The sequence below is a fragment of the Solanum lycopersicum genome, chromosome 8, assembly GCF_036512215.1.
Source record: "Solanum lycopersicum chromosome 8, SLM_r2.1".
Classification (NCBI taxonomy): Eukaryota; Viridiplantae; Streptophyta; class Magnoliopsida; order Solanales; family Solanaceae; genus Solanum; species Solanum lycopersicum.
This window is the reverse complement of record NC_090807.1, coordinates 436,261-453,072: the sequence shown is the minus strand read 5'-3', so window position 1 is coordinate 453,072 and position 16,812 is coordinate 436,261.

Below are 16,812 nucleotides of genomic sequence, written 5' to 3'. Positions count from 1 at the left end.
TCACCCAAAAAATGGTGTGCAATAGCACACGAAAATCGTCAAAATGAGGCGTATGCTCGCTCCGGGGCCCGTTTGACCTTCCAAACGGCCCAGAAAACCCGTGATGGCCAACCGTATGCATAGACAACGTCTTGACGGACGTCCACGAACAAATTTGGCATTTTTGACGTCGGAATCCCGATCACCGAAAAAATGGTGTGCAATAGCACACGAAAATCGTCAAAATGAGGCGTATGCTCGCTCCGGTGCTCGTTTGACCTTCCAAACGGCCCAGAAAACCCGTGATGGCCAACCGTATGCATAGACAACGTCTTGAAAGACGTCCACGAATAAATTTGGCATTTTTGACGTTGGAATCCGGATCACCCAAAAAATGGTGTGCAATAGCACACGAAAATCGTCAAAATGAGGCGTATGCTCGCTCTGGGGCTCGTTTGACCTTCCAAACGGCCCAGAAAACCCGTGATGGCCAACCGTATGCATAGACAATGTCTTGACGGACGTCCACGAACAAATTTGGCATTTTTTACGTCGGAATCCTGATCACCCTAAAAATGGTGTGCAATAGCACACGAAAATCATCAAAATGAGTCGTATGCTCGCTCCGGGGCTCGTTTGACCTTCCAAACGGCCCAGAACGTGATGGCCAACCGTATGCATAGACAACGTCTTGACGGACGTCCACGAACAAATTTGGCATTTTTGACGTCGGAATCCCGATCACCCAAAAAATGGTGTGCAATAGCACACGAAAATCATCAAAATGAGGGGTATGCTCGCTCCGGGGCTCGTTTGACCTTCCAAACGGCCCAGAAAACCCGTGATGGCCAACCGTATACATAGACAACGTCTTGACGGACGTCCACGAACAAATTTGGCATTTTTGACGTCGGAATCCTGATCACCCAAAAAATGGTGTGCAATAGCACACGAAAATCGTCAAAATGAGGCGTATGCTCGCTCCGGGGCTCGTTTGACCTTCCAAATGGCCCAGAAAACCCGTGATGGCATATCGTATGCATAGACAATGTCTTGACGGACGTCCACGAACAAATTTGGCATTTTTTACGTCGGAATCCCGATCACCCAAAAAATGGTGTGCAATAGCACACGAAAATCGTCAAAATGAGGCGTATGCTCGCTCCGGGGCTCGTTTGACCTTCCAAACGGCCCAGAAAACCCGTGATGGCCAACCGTATGCATAGACAACGTCTTGACGGACGTCCATGAACAAATTTGGCATTTTTGACGTCGGAATCCCGATCACCCAAAAAATGGTGTGCAATAGCACACGAAAATCGTCAAAATGAGGCGTATGCTCGCTCCGGGGCTCGTTTGACCTTCCAAACGGCCCAGAAAACCCGTGATGGCCAACCGTATGCATAGACAACGTCTTGACGGACGTCCACGAACAAATTTGGCATTTTTGACGTCGGAATCCTGATCACCCAAAAAATGGTGTGCAATAGCACACGAAAATCATCAAAATGAGGCGTATGCTCGCTCCGGGGCTCGTTTGACCCTCCAAATGGCCCAGAAAACCTGTGATGGCCAACCGTTTGCATAGACAACGTCTTGACGGACGTCCACGAACAAATTTGGCATTTTTGACGTCGGAATCCGAATCACCCAAAAAATGGTGTGCAATAGCACACGAAAATCGTCAAAATGAGGCGTATACTCGCTCCGGGGCTCGTTTGACCTTCCAAACGGCCCAGAAAACCCGTGATGGCCAACAGTATGCATAGACAACGTCTTGACGGATGTCCACGAACAAATTTGGCATTTTTGACGTCGGAATCCCGATCACCCAAAAAATGGTGTGCAATAGCACACGAAAATCGTCAAAATGAGAAGTATGCTCGCTCCGGGGCTCGTTTGACCTTTCAAACGGCCCAGAAAACCCGTGATGGCCAACCGTATGCATAGACAACATCTTGACGGACGTCCACGAACAAATTTGGCATTTTTGACGTCGGAATCCTGATCACCCAAAAAATGGTGTGCAATAGCACACGAAAATCGTCAAAATGAGGCGTATGCTCGCTCCGGGGCTCGTTTGACCTTCTAAATGGCCTAGAAAACCCGTGATGGCCAACCGTATGCATAGACAACATCTTGACGGACGTCCACGAACAAATTTGGCATTTTTGACGTCGGAATCCCGATCACCCAAAAAATGGTGTGCAATAGCACACGAAAATCGTCAAAATAAGGCGTATGCTCGCTCCGGGGCTCGTTTGACCTTCCTAACGGCCCAGAAAACCCGTGATGGCCAACCGTATGCACAGAAAACGTCTTGACGGACGTCCACGAACAAATTTGGCATTTTTGACGTCGGAATCCCGATCACCCAAAAAAAGGTGTGCAATAGCACACGAAAATCGTCAAAATGAGGCGTATGCTCGCTCCGGGGCTCGTTTGACATTCCAAACGGCCCAGAAAACCCCTGATGGCCAACCGTATGCATAGACAACGTCTTGACGGACGTCCACGAACAAATTTGGCATTTTTGACGTCGGAATCCAGATCACCCAAAAAATGGTGTGCAATAGCACACGAAAATCGTCAAAATGAGGCGTATGCTCGCTCCGGGGCTCGTTTGACCTTCCAAACGGCCCAGAAAACCCGTGATGGCCAACCGTATGCATAGACAACGTCTTGACGGACGTCCACGAACAAATTTGGCATTTTTGACGTCGGAATCCTGATCACCCAAAAAATGGTGTGCAATAGCACACGAAAATCGTCAAAATGAGGCGTATGCTCGCTCCGGGGCTCGTTTGACCTTCCAAACGGCCCAGAAAACCCGTGATGGCCAACCTTATGCATAGACAACGTCTTGACGGACGTCCACGAACAAATTTGGCATTTTTGACGTCGGAATCCTGATCACCCAAAAAATGGTGTGCAATAGCACACGAAAATCGTCAAAATGAGGCGTATGCTCGCTCCGGGGCTCGTTTGACCTTCCAAATGGCCCAGAAAACCCGTGATGGCCAACCGTATGCATAGACAACGTCTTGACGGACGTCCACGAACAAATTTGGCATTTTTGACGTCGGAATCCGGATCTCCCAAAAAATGGTGTGCAATAGCACACGAAAATCGTCAAAATGAGGCGTATGCTCGCTCCGGGGCTCGTTTGACCTTCCAAACGGCCCAGAAAACCCCTGATGGCCAACCGTATGCATAGACAACGTCTTGACGGACGTCCACGAACAAATTTGGCATTTTTGACGTCGGAATCCGGATCTCCCAAAAAATGGTGTGCAATAGCACACGAAAATCGTCAAAATGAGGCGTATGCTCGCTCCGGGGCTCGTTTGACCTTCCAAACGGCCCAGAAAACCCGTGATGGCCAACCGTATGCATAGATAACGTCTTGACGGACGTCCATGAACAAATTTGGCATTTTTGACGTCGGAATCCCGATCACCCAAAAAATGGTGTGCAATAGCACACGAAAATCGTCAAAATGAGAAGTATGCTCGCTCCGGGGCTCGTTTGACCTTCCAAACGGCCCAGAAAACCCGTGATGGCCAACCGTATGCATAGACAACGTCTTGACGGACGTCCACGAATAAATTTGGCATTTTTGACGTCGGAATCCTGATCACCCAAAAAATGGTGTGCAATAGCACACGAAAATCGTCAAAATGAGGCGTATGCTCGCTCCGGGGCTCGTTTGACCTTCCAAATGGCCTAGAAAACCCGTGATGGCCAACCGTATGCATAGACAATGTCTTGACGGACGTCCACGAACAAATTTGGCATTTTTGACGTCGGAATCCCGATCACCCAAAAAATGGTGTGCAATAGAACACGAAAATTGTCAAAATAAGGCGTATGCTCGCTCCGGGGCTCGTTTGACCTTCCTAACGGCCCAGAAAACCCGTGATGGCCAACCGTATGCATAGACAACGTCTTGACGGACGTCCACGAACAAATTTGGCATTTTTGACGTCGGAATCCCGATCACCCAAAAAATGGTGTGCAATAGCACACGAAAATCGTCAAAATGAGGTGTATGCTTGCTCCGGGGATCGTTTGACCTTCCAAACGGCCCAGAAAACCCGTGATGGCCAACCGTATGCATAGACAACGTCTTGACGGACGTCCACGAACAAATTTGGCATTTTTGACGTCGGAATCCCGATCACCCAAAAAATGGTGTGCAATAGCACACGAAAATCGTCAAAATGAGGCGTATGCTCGCTCCGGGGCTCGTTTGACCTTCCAAACGGCCCAGAAAACCTGTGATGGACAACCGTATGCATAGACAACGTCTTGACGGACGTCCACGATCAAATTTGGCATTTTTGACATCGGAATCCTGATCACCCAAAAAATGGTGTGCAATAGCACACGAAAATCGTCAAAATGAGGCGTATGCTCGCTCCGGGGCTCGTTTGACCTTCCAAATGGCCCAGAAAACCCGTGATGGCCAACCGTATGCATAGACAACGTCTTGACGGACGTCCACGAACAAATTTGGCATTTTTGACGTCGGAATCCCGATCACCCAAAAAATGGTGTGCAATAGCACATAAAAATCGTCAAAATGAGGCGTATGCTCGCTCCGGGGCTCGTTTGACCTTCCAAACGGCCCAGAAAACCCGTGATGGCCAACCGTATGCATAGACAACGTCTTGACGGACGTCCACGAAAAAATTTGGCATTTTTGACGTAGGAATCATGATCACCCAAAAAATGGTGTGCAATAGCACACGAAAATCGTCAAAATGAGGCGTATGCTCGCTCCGGGGCTCGTTTGACCTTCCAAACGGCCCAGAAAACCCGTGATGGCCAACAGTATGCATAGACAACGTCTTGACGGACGTCCACGAACAAATTTGGCATTTTTGACGTCGGAATCCCGATCACCCAAAAAATGGTGTGCAATAGCACACGAAAATCGTCAAAATGAGAAGTATGCTCGCTCCGGGGCTCGTTTGACCTTTCAAACGGCCCAGAAAACCCGTGATGGCCAACCGTATGCATAGACAACGTCTTGACGGACGTCCACGAACAAATTTGGCATTTTTGACGTCGGAATCCTGATCACCCAAAAAATGGTGTGCAATAGCACACGAAAATCGTCAAAATGAGGCGTATGCTCGCTCCGGGGCTCGTTTGACCTTCTAAATGGCCTAGAAAACCCGTGATGGCCAACAGTATGCATAGACAACGTCTTGACGGACGTCCACGAACAAATTTGGCATTTTTGACGTCAGAATCCCGATCACCCAAAAAATGGTGTGCAATAGCACACGAAAATCGTCAAAATGAGAAGTATGCTCGCTCCGGGGCTCGTTTGACCTTCCTAACGGCCCAGAAAACCCGTGATGGCCAACCGTATGCATAGAAAACGTCTTGACGGACGTCCACGAACAAATTTGGCATTTTTGACGTCGGAATCCCGATCACCCAAAAAATGGTGTGCAATAGCACACGAAATACGTCAAAATGAGGCGTTTGCTCGCTCCGGGGCTCGTTTGACCTTCCAAACGGTCCAGAAAACCCGTGATGGCCAACCGTATGCATAGACAACGTCTTGACGGACGTCCACGAACAAATTTGGCATTTTTGACGTCGGAATCCGGATCTCCCAAAAAATGGTGTGCAATAGCACACGAAAATCGTCAAAATGAGGCGTATGCTCGCTCCGGGGCTCGTTTGACCTTCCAAATAGCCCAGAAAACCCGTGATGGCCAACCGTATGCATAGACAACGTCTTGACGGACGTCCACGAACAAATTTGGCATTTTTGACGTCGGAATCCTGATCACCCAAAAAATGGTGTGCAATAGCACACGAAAATCGTCAAAATGAGGCGTATGCTCGCTCCGGGGCTCGTTTGACCTTCCAAACGGCCCAGAAAACCCGTGATGGCCAACCTTATGCATAGACAACGTCTTGACGGACGTCCACGAACAAATTTGGCATTTTTTACGTCAGAATCCTGATCACCCAAAAAATGGTGTGCAATAGCACACGAAAATCGTCAAAATGAGGCGTATGCTCGCTCCGGGGCTCGTTTGACCTTCCAAATGGCCCAGAAAACCCGTGATGGCCAACCGTATGCATAGAAAACGTCTTGACGGACGTCCACGAACAAATTTGGCATTTTTGACGTCGGAATCCCGATCACCCAAAAAATGGTGTGCAATAGCACACGAAATACGTCAAAATGAGGCGTATGCTCGCTCCGGGGCTCGTTTGACCTTCCAAACGGTCCAGAAAACTCGTGATGGCCAACCGTATGCATAGACAACGTCTTGACGGACGTCCACGAACAAATTTGGCATTTTTGATGTCGGAATCCGGATCTCCCAAAAAATGGTGTGCAATAGCACACGAAAATCGTCAAAATGAGGCGTATGCTCGCTCTGGGGCTCGTTTGACCTTCCAAACCGCCCAGAAAACCCGTGATGGCCAACCGTATGCATAGACAACGTCTTGACGGACGTCCACGAACAAATTTGGCATTTTTGACGTCGGAATCCTAATCACCCTAAAAATGGTGTGCAATAGCACACGAAAATCATCAAAATGAGGCGTATGCTCGCTCCGGGGCTCGTTTGACCTTCCAAAAGGCCCAGAAAACCCGTGATGGCCAACCGTATGCATAGATAACGTCTTGACGGACGTCCATGAACAAATTTGGCATTTTTGACGTCGGAATCCCGATCACCCAAAAAATGGTGTGCAATAGCACACGAAAATCGTCAAAATGAGAAGTATGCTCGCTCCGGGGCTCGTTTGACCTTCCAAACGGCCCAGAAAACCCGTGATGGCCAACCGTATGCATAGACAACGTCTTGACGGACGTCCACGAACAAATTTGGCATTTTTGACGTCGGAATCCTGATCACCCAAAAAATGGTGTGCAATAGCACACGAAAATCGTCAAAATGAGGCGTATGCTCGCTCCGGGGCTCGTTTGACCTTCCAAATGGCCTAGAAAACCCGTGATGGCCAACCGTATGCATAGACAATGTCTTGACGGACGTCCACGAAAAAATTTGGCATTTTTGACGTCGGAATCCCGATCACCCAAAAAATGGTGTGCAATAGAACATGAAAATCGTCAAAATAAGGCGTATGCTCGCTCCGGGGCTCGTTTGACCTTCCTAACGGCCCAGAAAACCCGTGATGGCCAACCGTATGCATAGACAACGTCTTGACGGACGTCCACGAACAAATTTGGCATTTTTGACGTCGGAATCCGTATCACCCAAAAACTGGTGTGCAATAGCACACGAAAATCGTCAAAATGAGGCGTATGCTCGCTCCGGGGCTCGTTTGACCTTCCAAACGGCCCAGAAAACCCGTGATGACCAACCGTATGCATAGACAACGTCTTGACGGACGTCCACGAACAAATTTGGCATTTTTGAAGTCGGAATCCTGATCACCCAAAAAATGGTGTGCAATAGCACACGAAAATCGTCAAAATGAGGCGCATGCTCGCTCCGGGGCTCGTTTGACCTTCCAAACGGTCCAGAAAACCCGTGATGGCCAACCGTATGTATAGACAATGTTTTGACGGACGTCCACGAACAAATTTGGCATTTTTGACGTCGGAATCCCGATCACCCAAAAAATGGTGTGCAATAGCACACGAAAATCGTCAAAATGAGGCGTATGCTCGCTCCGGGGCTCGTTTGACCTTCCAAACGGCCAAGAGAACCCGTGATGGCCAACCGTATGCATAGACAACGTCTTGACGGACGTCCACGAACAAATTTGGCATTTTTGACGTCGGAATCCTGATCACCCAAAAAATGGTGTGCAATAGCACACGAAAATCGTCAAAATGAGGCGTATGCTCGCTCCGGGGCTCGTTTGACCTTCCAAACGGCCCAGAAAACCCGTGATGGCCAACCGTATGCATAGACAACGTCTTGACGGACGTCCACGAACAAATTTGGCATTTTTGACGTCGGAATCCGGATCACCCAAAAAATGGTGTGCAATAGCACACGAAAATCGTCAAAATGAGGCGTATGCTCGCTCCGGGGCTCGTTTGACCTTCCAAACGGCCTAGAAAACCCGTGATGGCCAACCGTATGCATAGACAACGTCTTGACGGACGTCCACGAACAAATTTGGCATTTTTGACATTGGAATCCGGATCACCCAAAAAATGGTGTGCAATAGCAGACGAAAACCGTCAAAATGAGGCGTATGCTCGCTCCGGGGCTCGTTTGACCTTCCAAACGGCCCAGAAAACCCGTGATGGCCAACCGTATGCATAAACAACGTCTTGACGGACGTCCACGAACAAATTTGGCATTTTTGACGTCGGAATCCGGATCACCCAAAAAATGGTGTGCAATAGCACACAAAAATCGTCAAAATGAGGCGTATGCTCGCTCCGAGGCTCGTTTGACCTTCCAAATGGCCCAGAAAACCCGTGATGGCCAACCGTATGCATAGACAACGTCTTGACGGACGTCCACGAACAATTTTGGCATTTTTGACGTCGGAATCTTGATCACCAAAAAAATGGTGTGCAATAGCACACGAAAATCGTCAAAATAAGGCGTATGCTCGCTCCGGAGCTCGTTTGACCTTCCTAACGGCCCAGAAAACCCGTGATGGCCAACCGTATGCATAGACGACGTCTTGACGGACGTCCACGAACAAATTTGGCATTTTTGACGTCGGAATCTGGATCATCCAAAAAATGGTGTGCAATAGCACACAAAAATCATCAAAATGAGGCGTATGCTTGCTCCGGGGATCGTTTGACCTTCCAAATGGCCCAGAAAACCCGTGATGGCCAACCGTATGCATAGACAACATCTTGACGGACGTCCACGAACAAATTTGGCATTTTTGACGTCGGAATCCCGATCACCCAAAAAATGGTGTGCAATAGCACACGAAAATCGTCAAAATAAGGCGTATGCTCGCTCCGGGGCTCGTTTGACCTTCCAAACGGCCCAGAAAACCTGTGATGGCCAACCGTATGCATAGACAACGTCTTGACGGACGTCCACGAACAAATTTGGCATTTTTGACGTCGGAATCCTGATCACCCAAAAAATGGTGTGCAATAGCACACGAAAATCGTCAAAATGAGGCGTATGCTCGCTCCGGGGCTCGTTTGACCTTCCAAATGGCCCAGAAAACCCGTGATGGCCAACCGTATGCATAGACAACGTCTTGACAGATGTCCACGAACAAATTTGGCATTTTTGACGTTGGAATCCCGATCACCCAAAAAATGGTGTGCAATAGCACACGAAAATCGTCAAAATGAGGCGTATGCTTGCTCCAGGGCTCGTTTGACCTTCCAAACGGCCCAGAAAACCTGTGATGGCCAACCGTATGCATAGACAACGTCTTGACGGACGTCCACGAACAAATTTGGCATTTTTGACATCGGAATCCGAATCACCCAAAAAATGGTGTGCAATAGCACACGAAAATCGTCAAAATGAGGCGTATGCTCGCTCCGGGGCTCGTTTGACCTTCCAAACAGCCCAGAAAACCTGTGATGGCCAACCGTATGCATAGACAACGTCTTGACGGACGTCCACGAACAAATTTGGCATTTTTGACGTCGGAATCCCGATCACCCAAAAAATGGTGTGCAATAGCACACGAAAATCGTCAAAATGAGGCGTATGCTCGCTCCGGGGCTCGTTTGACCTTCCAAACGGCCCAGAAAACCCGTGATGGCCAACCGTATGCATAGACGACGTCTTGACGGACGTCCACGAACAAATTTGGCATTTTTGACGTCGGAATCCGGATCACCCAAAAAATGGTGTGCAATAGCACACGAAAATCGTCAAAATGAGGCGTATGCTCGCTCCGGGGCTCGTTTGACCTTCCAAACCGCCCAGAAAACCCGTGATGGCCAACCGTATGCATAGACGACGTCTTGACGGACATCCACGAACAAATTTGGCATTTTTGACGTCGGAATCCCGATCACCCAAAAAATGGTGTGCAATAGCACACGAAAATCGTCAAAATGAGGCGTATGCTCGCTCCGGGGCTCGTTTGACCTTCCAAACGGCCCAGAAAACCCCTGATGGCCAACCATATGCATAGACAACGTCTTGACGGTCGTCCACGAACAAATTTGGAATTTTTGACGTCGGAATCCCGATCACCCAAAAAATGGTGTGCAATAGCACACGAAAATCGTCAAAATGAGGCGTATGCCCGCTCCGGGGCTCGTTTGACCTTCCAAACGGCCCAGAAAACCTGTGATGGCCAACCGTATGCATAGACAACGTCTTGACGGACGTCCACGATCAAATTTGGCATTTTTGACATCGGAATCCTTATCACCCAAAAAATGGTGTGCAATAGCACACGAAAATCGTTAAAATGAGGCGTATGCTCGCTCCGGGGCTCGTTTGACCTTCCAAATGGCCCAGAAAACCCGTGATGGCCAACCGTATGCATAGACAACGTCTTGACAGACGTCCACGAACAAATTTGGCATTTTTGACGTCGGAATCCCGATCACCCAAAAAATGGTGTGCAATAGCACACGAAAATCGTCAAAATGAGGCGTATGCTCGCTCCGGAGCTCGTTTGACCTTCCAAATGGCCCAGAAAACCCGTGATAGCCAACCGTATGCATAGACAACGTCTTGACGGACGTCCACGAATAAATTTGGCATTTTTGACGTCGGAATCCCGATCACCCAAAAAATGGTGTGCAATAGCACACGAAAATCGTCAAAATGAGGCGTATGCTCGCTCTGGGGCTCGTTTGACCTTCCAACGGCCCAGAAAACCCGTGATGGCCAACCGTATGCATAGACAACGTCTTGACGGACGTCCACAAACAAATTTGGCATTTTTGACGTCGGAATCCGGATCACCCAAAAAATGGTGTGCAATAGCACACGAAAATCGTCAAAATGAGGCGTATACTCGCTCCGGGGCTCGTTTGACCTTCCAAATGGCCCAGAAAACCCGTGATGGCCAACCGTATGCATAGACAACGTCTTGACGGACGTCCACGAACAAATTTGGCATTTTTGACGTCGGAATCCCGATCACCCAAAAATGGTGTGCAATAGCACACGAAAATTGTCAAAATGAGGCGTATGCTCGCTCCGGCTCGTTTGACCTTTCAAACGGCCCAGAAAACCCGTGATGGCCAATCGTATGCATAGACAACGTCTTGACGGACGTCCACGAACAAATTTGGCATTTTTGACGTCGGAATCCCGATCACCCAAAAAATGGTGTGCAATAGCACATGAAAATCGTCAAAATGAGGCGTATGCTCGCTCAGGGGCTCGTTTGACCTTCCAAACGGCCCAGAAAACCTGTGATGGCCAACCGTATTCATAGACAACGTCTTGACAGACGTCCACAAACAAATTTGGCATTTTTGACGTCGGAATCCGGATCACCCATAAAATGGTGTGCAATAGCACACGAAAATCGTCAAAATGAGGCGTATGCTCGCTCCGGGGCTTGTTTGACCTTCCAAACAGCCCAGAAAACCCGTGATGGCCAACCGTATGCATAGACAACGTCTTGACGGACGTCCACGAACAAATTTGGCATTTTTGACGTCGGAATCCTGATCACCCAAAAAATGGTGTGCAATAGCACATGAAAATCGTCAAAATGAGGCGTATGCTCGCTCCGGGGCTCGTTTGACCTTCCAAATGGCCTAGAAAACCCGTGATGGCCAACCGTATGCATAGACAACGTCTTGACGGACGTCCACGAACAAATTTGGCATTTTTGACGTCGGAATCTTGATCACCAAAAAAATGGTGTGCAATAGCACACGAAAATCGTCAAAATAAGGCGTATGCTCGCTCCGGGGCTCGTTTGACCTTCCTAACGGCCCAGAAAACCCGTGATGGCCAACCGTATGCATAGACGACGTCTTGACGGACGTCCACGAACAAATTTGGCATTTTTGACGTCGGAATCTGGATCACCCAAAAAATGGTGTGCAATAGCACACAAAAATCGTCAAAATGAGGCGTATGCTTGCTCCGGGGATCGTTTGACCTTCCAAACGGCCCAGAAAACCCGTGATGGCCAACCGTATGCATAGACAACGTCTTGACGGACGTCCACGAACAAATTTGGCATTTTTGACGTCGGAATCCCGATCACCCAAAAAATGGTGTGCAATAGCACACGAATATCGTCAAAATGAGGCGTATGCTCGCTCCGGGGCTCGTTTGACCTTCCAAACGGCCCAGAAAACCTGTGATGGCCAACCGTATGCATAGACAACGTCTTGACGGACGTCCACGAAGAAATTTGGCATTTTTGACGTCGGAATCCTGATCACCCAAAAAATGGTGTGCAATAGCACACGAAAATCGTCAAAATGAGGCGTATGCTCGCTCCGGGGCTCATTTGACCTTCCAAATGGCCCAGAAAACCCGTGATGGCCAACCGTATGCATAGACAACGTCTTGACAGACGTCCACGAACAAATTTGGCATTTTTGACGTTGGAATCCCGATCACCCAAAAAATGGTGTGCAATAGCACACAAAAATCGTCAAAATGAGGCGTATGCTCGCTCCAGGGCTCGTTTGACCTTCCAAACGGCCCAGAAAACCTGTGATGGCCAACCGTATGCATAGACAACGTCTTGACGGACGTCCACGAACAAATTTGGCATTTTTGACATCGGAATCCGAATCACCCAAAAAATGGTGTGCAATAGCACACGAAAATCGTCAAAATGAGGCGTATGCTCGCTCCGGGGCTCGTTTGACCTTCCAAACAGCCCAGAAAACCCGTGATGGCCAACCGTATGCATAGACAACGTCTTGACGGACGTCCACGAAAAAATTTGGCATTTTTGACGTCGGAATCCTGATCACCCAAAAAATGGTGTGCAATAGCACACGAAAATCATCAAAATGAGGCGTATGCTCGCTCCGGGGCTCGTTTGACCTTCCAAACGGCCCAGAAAACCCGTGATGGCCAACCGTATGCATAGACAACGTCTTGACGGACGTCCACGAAAAAATTTGGCATTTTTGACGTTGGAATCATGATCACCCAAAAAATGGTGTGCAATAGCACACGAAAATCATCAAAATGAGGCGTATGCTCGCTCCGGGGCTTGTTTGACCTTCCAAACCGCCCAGAAAACCCGTGATGGCCAACCGTATGCATAGACAACGTCTTGACGGACGTCCACGAACAAATTTGGCATTTTTGACGTCGGAATCCTGATCACCCAAAAAATGGTGTGCAATAGCACACGAAAATCGTCAAAATGAGGCGTATGCTCACTCCGGGGCTCGTTTGACCTTCCAAACGGCCCAAAAAACCCGTGATGGCCAACCGTATGCATAGACAACGTCTTGACGGACGTCCACGAAAAAATTTGGCATTTTTGACGTCGAAATCCTGATCACCCAAAAAATGGTGTGCAATAGCACACGAAAATCGTCAAAATGAGGCGTATGCTCGCTCCGGGGCTCGTTTGACCTTCCAAATGGCCTAGAAAACCCGTGATGGCCAACCGTATGCATAGACAACGTCTTGACGGACGTCCACGAACAAATTTGGCATTTTTGACGTCGGAATCTCGATCACCCAAAAAATGGTGTGCAATAGCACACGAAAATCGTCAAAATGAGGCGTATGCTCGCTCCGGGGCTCGTTTGACCTTCCAAACGGCCCAGAAAACCTGTGATGGCCAACCGTATGCATAGACAACGTCTTGACGGACGTCCACGATCAAATTTGGCATTTTTGACGTCGGAATCCCGATCACCCAAAAAATGGTGTGCAATAGCACACGAAAATCGTCAAAATGAGGCGTATGCTCGCTCCGGGGCTCGTTTGACCTTCCAAACGGCCCAGAAAACCCGTGATGGCCAACCGTATGCATAGACAACGTCTTGACGGACGTCCACGAACAAATTTGGCATTTTTGACGTTGGAATCATGATCACCCAAAAAATGGTGTGCAATAGCACACGAAAATCGTCAAAATGAGGCGTATGCTCGCTCCAGGGCTCGTTTGACCTTCCAAACGGCCCAGAAAACCCGTGATGGCCAACCGTATGCATAGACAACGTCTTGACGGACGTCCACGAACAAATTTGGCATTTTTGACGTCGGAATCCCGATCACCCAAAAAATGGTGTGCAATAGCACACGAAAATCGTCAAAATGAGAAGTATGCTCGCTCCGGGGCTCGTTTGACCTTTCAAACGGCCCAGAAAACCTGTGATGGCCAACCGTATGCATAGACAACGTCTTGACGGACGTCCACGAACAAATTTGGCATTTTTGACGTCGGAATCCCGATCACCCAAAAAATGGTGTGCAATAGCACACGAAAATCGTCAAAATGAGAAGTATGCTCGCTCCGGGGCTCGTTTGACCTTTCAAACGGCCCAGAAAACCTGTGATGGCCAACCGTATGCATAGACAACGTCTTGACGGACGTCCACGAACAAATTTGGCATTTTTGACGTCGGAATCCTGATCACCCAAAAAATGGTGTGCAATAGCACACGAAAATCGTCAAAATGAGGCGTATGCTCGCTCCAGGGCTCGTTTGACCTTCCAAACGGCCCAGAAAACCCGTGATGGCCAACCGTATGCATAGACAACGTCTTGACGGACGTCCACGAACAAATTTGGCATTTTTGACGTCGGAATCCCGATCACCCAAAAAATGGTGTGCAATAGCACACGAAAATCGTCAAAATGAGAAGTATGCTCGCTCCGGGGCTCGTTTGACCTTTCAAACGGCCTAGAAAACCTGTGATGGCCAACCGTATACATAGACAACGTCTTGACGGACGTCCACGAACAAATTTGGCATTTTTGACGTCGGAATCCTGATCACCCAAAAAATGGTGTGCAATAGCACACGAAAATCGTCAAAATGAGGCGTATGCTCGCTCCGGGGCTTGTTTGACCTTCCAAACCGCCCAGAAAACCCGTGATGGCCAACCGTATGCATAGACAACGTCTTGACGGACGTCCACGAACAAATTTGGCATTTTTGACGTCGGAATCCTGATCACCCAAAAAATGGTGTGCAATAGCACACGAAAATCGTCAAAATGAGGCGTATGCTCGCTCCGGGGCTCGTTTGACCTTCCAAATGGCCTAGAAAACCCGTGATGGCCAACCGTATGCATAGACAACGTCTTGACGGACGTCCACGAACAAATTTGGCATTTTTGACGTCGGAATCCCGATCACCCAAAAAATGGTGTGCAATAGCACACGAAAATCGTCAAAATAAGGCGTATGCTCGCTCCGGGGCTCGTTTGACCTTCCTAACGGCCCAGAAAACCCGTGATGGCCAACCGTATGCATAGACAACGTCTTCACGGACGTCCACGAACAAATTTGGCATTTTTGACGTCGGAATCTCGATCACCCAAAAAATGGTGTGCAATAGCACACGAAAATCGTCAAAATGAGGCGTATGCTCGCTCCGGGGCTCGTTTGACCTTCCAAACGGCCCAGAAAACCTGTGATGGCCAACCGTATGCATAGACAACGTCTTGACGGACGTCCACGATCAAATTTGGCATTTTTGACGTCGGAATCCCGATCACCCAAAAAATGGTGTGCAATAGCACACGAAAATCGTCAAAATGAGGCGTATGCTCGCTCCGGGGCTCGTTTGACCTTCCAAACAGCCCAGAAAACCCGTGATGGCCAACCGTATGCATAGACAACGTCTTGACGGACGTCCACGAACAAATTTGGCATTTTTGACGTTGGAATCATGATCACCCATAAAATGGTGTGCAATAGCACACGAAAATCGTCAAAATGAGGCGTATGCTCGCTCCAGGGCTCGTTTGACCTTCCAAACGGCCCAGAAAACCCGTGATGGCCAACCGTATGCATAGACAACGTCTTGACGGACGTCCACGAACAAATTTGGCATTTTTGACGTCGGAATCCCGATCACCCAAAAAATGGTGTGCAATAGCACACGAAAATCGTCAAAATGAGAAGTATGCTCGCTCCGGGGCTCGTTTGACCTTTCAAACGGCCAAGAAAACCTGTGATGGCCAACCGTATGCATAGACAACGTCTTGACGGACGTCCACGAACAAATTTGGCATTTTTGACGTCGGAATCCCGATCACCCAAAAAATGGTGTGCAATAGCACACGAAAATCGTCAAAATGAGAAGTATGCTCGCTCCGGGGCTCGTTTGACCTTTCAAACGGCCCAGAAAACCTGTGATGGCCAACCGTATGCATAGACAACGTCTTGACGGACGTCCACGAACAAATTTGGCATTTTTGACGTCGGAATCCTGATCACCCAAAAAATGGTGTGCATTAGCACACGAAAATCGTCAAAATGAGGCGTATGCTCGCTCCAGGGCTCGTTTGACCTTCCAAACGGCCCAGAAAACCCGTGATGGCCAACCGTATGCATAGACAACGTCTTGACGGACGTCCACGAACAAATTTGGCATTTTTGACGTCGGAATCCCGATCACCCAAAAAATGGTGTGCAATAGCACACGAAAATCGTCAAAATGAGAAGTATGCTCGCTCCGGGGCTCGTTTGACCTTTCAAACGGCCCAGAAAACCCGTGATGGCCAACCTTATGCATAGACAACGTCTTGACGGACGTCCACGAACAAATTTGGCATTTTTGACGTCGGAATCCTGATCACCCAAAAAATGGTGTGCAATAGCACACGAAAATCGTCAAAATGAGGCGTATGCTCGCTCCGGGGCTCGTTTGACCTTCCAAATGGCCCAGAAAACCCGTGATGGCCAACCGTATGCATAGACAACGTCTTGACGGACGTCCACGAACAAATTTGGCATTTTTAAC